The sequence below is a fragment of the Syngnathus floridae genome, chromosome 9 (assembly GCF_059516105.1).
Source record: "Syngnathus floridae isolate MCC-2025c chromosome 9, RoL_Sflo_1.0, whole genome shotgun sequence".
Classification (NCBI taxonomy): Eukaryota; Metazoa; Chordata; class Actinopteri; order Syngnathiformes; family Syngnathidae; genus Syngnathus; species Syngnathus floridae.
The window spans coordinates 16,388,163-16,396,358 of NC_142421.1; the positions used below are offsets into that span (position 1 = coordinate 16,388,163).

At 49.1% G+C, this 8,196-nt stretch overlaps 1 long non-coding RNA gene across 1 annotated transcript; it reads left to right on the top strand.

The window, feature by feature from the left end:
• Positions 1 to 271: 271 nt before the first annotated feature.
• Positions 272 to 6,533, top strand: LOC148393675 (uncharacterized). Its single transcript, XR_015860607.1, has 4 exons — positions 272 to 383; positions 5,899 to 5,984; positions 6,175 to 6,342; positions 6,455 to 6,533. It is a non-coding gene; the product is annotated as an uncharacterized LOC148393675 (long non-coding RNA).
• Positions 6,534 to 8,196: the final 1,663 nt, after the last annotated feature.

Below are 8,196 nucleotides of genomic sequence, written 5' to 3' on the forward strand. Positions count from 1 at the left end.
CCAGAGGCGAGTTTTTGTGGGCTGAAGTTTTAGTGGGGTTAGTGTGAATACAATCCAAAAGAATACAACAGAATACAATACAATAGAATATAATACATAGATTAAATTCAATAGCTCTTACTACTTCCCATTAAATAAATTAAATACGTCTTACTTGTTCCCAATCCTTTTCAAAAAAGTAGTTTAAAACGAGGGCCCTTCACTCAACCTTTAACCTCAACCCCGCACGTCACATTGTGTTGTATCTGTGAATGTTGGTTGTGGCCAAATGATAGTTTTCTTTCATTCGTTTAGGTTCCACGGTGTTTGTTGGCTATGTTTTCCACTGTCAGAAGGATGAAAATACAAAGTACAACGCTTGGACGTGGGCGAAGACGTCACCGGTGAGTCCTTCCTTCCTATTTATTTACCTTCTAGATGCTAGAGGCTAAGTGTTAGAGGCTAAGTGTTAAACACAATACGAACAACACAACGATACTGCACTGAACAACACGATACCGCACTGAGAAACACGATACCGCACTGAACAACACGATACCGCACTGAACAACACCATGCCGCACTGAACACCATGCCACACTGAACAACACCATCCCGCACTGAACAACACCATGCCGCACTAAACAACACCATGCCGCACTGAACAACACCATGCCTCACTGAACGACACCATGCCGCACTGAAAGACACCATGCCGCACTGAACGACACCATGCCGCACTGAAAGACACCATCCCGCACTGAACACCATGCCGCACTGAACAACACCATCCTGCACTGAACAACACCATCCCGCACTGAACAACACCATGCCGCACTGAACATTATGCCGCACTGAACAACACCATGCCGCACTGAACAACACCATGCCGCACTGAACAACATTATGCCGCACTGAACAACACCATGCCGCACTGAACAACACCGTGCCGCACTGAACAACACCATGCCGCACTGAACAACATTATGCCGCACTGAACAACACCATGCCGCACTGAACAACACCATCCTGCACTGAACAACACCATTCCGCATTGAACACCATGCCGCACTGAACAACACCATCCCGCACTGAACAACACCATCCCGCACTGAACAACACCATGCCGCACTGAACAACATTATGCCGCACTGAACAACATTATGCCGCACTGAACAACACCATGCCGCACTGAACAACACCATGCCGCACTGAACAACACCATGCCGCACTGAACAACATTATAACGCACTGAACAACACCATCCCGCACTGAACAACACCATGCCGCACTAAACAACATTATGCCGCACTGAACAACATTATGCCGAAATGAACAACACCATGCCGCACTGAACAACACCATGCCGCACTGAACAACACCATCCTGCACTGAACAACACCATCCCGCACTGAACAACACCATGCCGCACTGAACAACACCATGCCGCAATGAACAACACCATCCCGCACTGAACAACATTATGCCGCACTGAACAACATTATGCCGCACTGAACAACATTATGCCGCACTGAACAACATTATGCCGCACTGAACAACACCATGCCGCACTGAACAACACCATCCTGCACTGAACAACACCATCCCGCACTGAACAACACCATGCCGCACTGAACAACACCATGCCGCACTGAACAACATTATGCCGCACTGAACAACATTATGCCGCACTAAACAACATTATGTCGCACTGAACAACACCATGCCGCACTGAACAACACCATGCTGCACTGAACAACATTATGCCGCACTGAACAACACGATCCCGCATTGAACAACACCATCCCGCAGTGAACAACACCATGCCGCATTGAACAACACCATGCCGCACTGAACAACACCATGCTGCACTGAACAACATTATGCTGCACTGAACAACACGATCCTGCATTGGACAACACCATGCCGCACTGAACAACACCATCCTGCACTGAACAACACCATGCCGCACTGAACAACACCATGCCGCACTGAACAACATTATGCCGCACTGAAAAACACCATGCCGCACTGAACAACACCATCCCGCACTGAACAACACCATGCCGCATTGAACAACACCATGCCGCACTGAACAACACCATGCTGCACTGAACAACATTATGCTGCACTGAACAACACGATCCTGCATTGAACAACACCATGCCGCACTGAACAACACCATCCTGCACTGAACAACACCATCCTGCACTGAACAACACCACCCCGCACTGAACAACATGATCCCGCATTGAACAACACCATCCCGCACTGAACAACACCATGCCGCACTGAACAACACCATTCCGCACTGAACAACACCATGCCGCACTGAACAACACCATGCCGCACTGAACAACACCATGCCGCACTGAACAACACCATGCCGCACTGAACAACATTATGCCGCACTGAACAACACCATGCCGCACTGAACAACACCATCCCGCACTGAACAACACCATGCCGCATTGAACAACACCATGCCGCACTGAACAACACCATCCTGCACTGAACAACACCATCCCGCACTAAACAACACCATGCCGCACTGAACCACATTATGGCGCACTGGACAACATTATGCCGCACTGAACAACACCATGCTGCACTGAACAACATTATGCTGCACTGAAAAACACGATCCTGCATTGAACAACACCATGCCGCACTGAACAACACCATCCTGCACTGAACAACACCATGCCGCACTGAACAACACCATGCCGCACTGAACAACATTATGCCGCACTGAAAAACACCATGCCGCACTGAACAACACCATCCCGCACTGAACAACACCATGCCGCATTGAACAACACCATGCCGCACTGAACAACACCATGCTGCACTGAACAACATTATGCTGCACTGAACAACACGATCCTGCATTGAACAACACCATGCCGCACTGAACAACACCATCCTGCACTGAACAACACCATCCTGCACTGAACAACACCACCCCGCACTGAACAACATGATCCCGCATTGAACAACACCATCCCGCACTGAACAACACCATGCCGCACTGAACAACACCATTCCGCACTGAACAACACCATGCCGCACTGAACAACACCATGCCGCACTGAACAACACCATGCCGCACTGAACAACACCATGCCGCACTGAACAACACCATGCCGCACTGAACAACACCATGCCGCACTGAACAACACCATGCCGCACTGAACAACATTATGCCGCACTGAACAACACCATGCCGCACTTAACAACACCATCCCGCACTGAACAACACCATGCCGCATTGAACAACACCATGCCGCACTGAACAACACCATCCTGCACTGAACAACACCATCCCGCACTAAACAACACCATGCCGCACTGAACAACATTATGGCGCACTGGACAACATTATGCCGCACTGAACAACACCATGCTGCACTGAACAACATTATGCTGCACTGAACAACACGATCCTGCATTGAACAACACCATGCCGCACTGAACAACACCATCCTGCACTGAACAACACCATGCCGCACTGAACAACACCATGCCGCACTGAACAACATTATGCCGCACTGAAAAACACCATGCCGCACTGAACAACACCATCCCGCACTGAACAACACCATGCCGCATTGAACAACACCATGCCGCACTGAACAACACCATGCTGCACTGAACAACATTATGCTGCACTGAACAACACGATCCTGCATTGAACAACACCATGCCGCACTGAACAACACCATCCTGCACTGAACAACACCATCCTGCACTGAACAACACCACCCCGCACTGAACAACATGATCCCGCATTGAACAACACCATCCCGCACTGAACAACACCATGCCGCACTGAACAACACCATGCCGCACTGAACAACACCATGCCGCACTGAACAACACCATGCCGCACTGAACAACACCATGCCGCACTGAACAACACCATGCCGCACTGAACAACATTATGCCGCACTGAACAACACCATGCCGCACTGAACAACACCATCCCGCACTGAACAACACCATGCCGCATTGAACAACACCATGCCGCACTGAACAACACCATCCTGCACTGAACAACACCATCCCGCACTAAACAACACCATGCCGCACTGAACAACATTATGGCGCACTGGACAACATTATGCCGCACTGAACAACACCATGCCGCACTGAACAACACCATGCCGCACTGAACAACACCATGCCGCACTGAACAACACCATGCCGCACTGAACAACATTATGCCGCACTGAACAACACCATGCCGCACTGAACAACACCATGCCGCACTGAACAACACGATCCCGCATCGAACAACACCATCCTGCACTGAACAACACCATGCCGCACTGAACAACACCATGCCGCACTGAACAACACCATTCCACACTGAACAACACCATGCCGCACTGAACAACACCATCCTGCACTGAACAACACCATTCCGCACTGAACAACACCATCCCGCACTGAACAACACCATGCCGCATTGAACAACACCATGCCGCACTGAACAACACCATCCTGCACTGAACAACACCATGCCGCACTGAACAACACCATGCCGCACTGAACAACACCATGCCGCACTGAACAACATTATGCCTTACTGAACAACATTATGCCGCACTAAACAACATTATGTCGCACTGAACAACACCATGCCGCACTGAACAACACCATGCCGCACTGAACAACACCATGCCGCACTGAACAACACCATGCCGCACTGAACAACACCATGCCGCAATGAACAACACCATCCCGCATTGAACAACACCATGCCGCACTGAACAACACCATCCCGCACTGAACAACACCATCCCGCACTGAACAACACCACCCCGCACTGAACAACACGATCCCGCATTGAACAACACCATCCCGGACTGAACAACACCATGCCGCACTGAACAACACCATTCCGCACTGAACAACACCATGCCGCACTGAACAACACCATGCCGCACTGAACAACACCATGCCGCACTGAACAACACCATGCCGCACTGAACAACATTATGCCGCACTGAACAACACCATGCCGCACTGAACAACACCATCCCGCACTGAACAACACCATGCCGCATTGAACAACACCATGCCGCACTGAACAACACCATCCTGCACTGAACAACACCATCCCGCACTGAACAACACCATGCCGCACTGAACAACATTATGGCGCACTGAACAACATTATGCCGCACTGAACAACACCATGCCGCACTGAACAACACCATGCCGCACTGAACAACACCATGCCGCACTGAACAACATTATGCCGCACTGAACAACATTATGCCGCACTGAACAACACCATGCCGCACTGAACAACACCATGCCGCACTGAACAACACCATGCCGCACTGAACAACACGACGTCGCACTGAACAACACGACGCCGCACAGAACAACACGACGCCGCACAGAATAACACAATACCGCACAGAACAACACAATACCGCACAAACAGTTTTAGATAATATTACGTCGCAGTCATGTGACGCGGACATGACGTCAATAGGCGGAACTCACGGCAAAATTATAATCCGTGGGCGTGGCTTGCAACAGGAAGTAGGAAAGCGGCAGTTCTGGCAAACAAGACGCAGCTGTTAGTAACACGATGACTAACAAGGCAAATATTTTTGTTTTCAGCTTGCAACATGACCGTCTAGAGCACAGGTGTCAAACTCAAGGCCCGGGGGCCAGATACGGCCCGCCACATCATTTTATGTGGCCCGCGAAGACAAATTGTGCATGACATTTGTGTGTCATTAATAGAATTGCAAATTGTCTTCACTTTTAATATATATTTTTTAAAAATATTTGACCAGTTTTTATTCGTCTGATTTGAAAACGAGTCCTTTGTCAGTTTGTTTTGTAGATTTTACTGTGTATAATATGAGGTGCTCATACATTTATTTGGGTTGACAGTCATAATGGCCCTCCGAAAGAAGCTATGACTACAATGCGGCCCGCCAAAAAAATGAGTTTGACACCCCTGGTCTAGAGCGTACAAGGTAATTACAACTGTTTTTTTTTAGCCCTGAAAAGCAAGGGAGTGTGGCGTTTGGGAGGAATGTCGAACTCGGCGTCTGCTTCCAGCCACAGACGCCAAATTTCGACGATTATTTCGACTGGTCAACGGTTGTAAATTATTGCGTTGACTAAAAACTTTATTTAACTCTACTCTTAACTTTGCCGTTTCAGATATGCGGGTATTACACCGCGGAAATGACGTCAATAGGCTGAACTCTCGCCAAAATTCAAATCTGTGGGCGCAATGGCCTTGAGCGAGACACCGGATACAAACACGACGATTATCAACAGAAATATCTTTATTTTCCGCTTGCAAGTGGACCGTCTAGAGCGTACACGGTAAGTACAACTCATTGTGTTTAAAAAGATTTACGTTTGTGTAGTTTGCGTTGCGTTGTATCTGTGAATGTTGGTTGAGGCTAAATGTTAATGTTTAATTTCATTCCTTTAGGTTCCACGGTGTTTGTTGGCTGTATGTTTTCCACTGCAAGAAGAGGCTCGTATCATTGACCAGCAGGAGCTACAATGGTGAGTACCCCTTTCGTCTTCCATTTATGTTAAACACTTCCTATTTCATGTCTAACAGTACTCGATTTAACAAATAACCATAAATAAATACAGTGTGGGCAGTCACGTTAACATATGTGATTATCCTGCCTAATATGTTTATCACAAATATGTCACTAATCACTAATATGTTTATTTGTTTATCACAACACCTTTGGACCTTCAGCAATCGATTATTTCCCTTCATCTACATAGAGACAGAACGATGGTGTCTTAAACATCTCATTCATTTCACCAAATAACTTCACGCAGGTGGATAACGGCCGTCTCGGTCACGCTATGTTGCGTGATGCAGTTTTGAAGAACCAAATGCATTTATTCAATGAATAAGTCAAGCTAGTTCTATGTTTATGATGTTGTAAGTTACGGTACCGATTGAAGTTGAGTTCGAAGCCAGTGGAAAACAGCGCTGCGTTTGTGCTCTCCAGGTACAAATGTTGTGATCTCTGACTGACGACCGGGCGAGACTCGAGTAAGAGATGTCCAAACGAGCTCCGGCAGGGCGGGCCAAGGCGGAGCGAACGGACGCCCTTCAGGCCGCCAATGACGAGCTGAGAACCAAACTGATGGACGTCCAGTTAGAACTTCAGCAGGAGAAGAACAAGGTGAAAACCTCAACAGACAGACACTGCCTGCCTCCCTGCCTGCCTCCCTGCCTGCCTCCCTGCCTGCCTCCCTCCCTCCCAGTTTTCCCGATGTAGATTAGACATGCGTGTGCCATGACTGTGTCAGCCTACATCAACAAATGCACCGAGGACGTCAGCACCACTAAGAATATCATCACCCGGGGCAACCAACGACCCTGGATGACTGAGGAGGTACGTCAAACGCTACGAGCGCGGAACTCTGCCTTCAAGTCTGGCGACAAGGAGACACTGAGGACAGCGAGAGCCAACTTGAACCGTGCCATCAGGATAGCGAAGCGAGACCGCAGTCGAAAATTTCAGGATCGTTTCCACGACGTCAAAAACATCAGGAGTATGTGGCAAGGCATACGGGCGATTACAGACTACAACTCACCCTCCCCCCCCCCGGTGGGTGTAGTTGATGCTGACTTTCTAAATGGTCTAAATAACTTCTTTGGGAGGTTCGAGGCACTAAACGGCACTCCAGCAGTTAAAACTGTCCCCCATCAGGAAGAGGAGGTACTCTGCCTTGACTCCGCCGATGTGTTGAAGACCCTGAGGAGAGTCAACCCCTGTAAGGCCCCTGGCCCCGACAACATTCCTGGGCGTGTGTTCAGGGAATGTGCAAGTCATCTGGCTGGGGTCATCACAGACATTTTTAACACCTCGCTGGGCCAAGCCACAGTGCCGGCGTGCTTTAAGACTGCCTCCATCATTCCGGTGCCGAAGAAACCTCAAATCACCTCATTTAATGATTACCGGCCTGTTGCACTGACTCCGGTTATGATGAAGTGCTTCGAAAGGCTGCTTAAAGGTCACATCGTTTCCAGACTCCCCCTATTATTTGACCCGTTCCAGTTTGCCGACCGGCAAAACCGCTCCACTCAGGACGCCATCTCCTCCGTTCTTCACCTGAGCCTGGCTCACCTGGAGGAGAAGAACACCCATGTGCGGAGGCTGTTCCTGGACTTCAGCTCAGCGTTTAACACCATCATCCCAC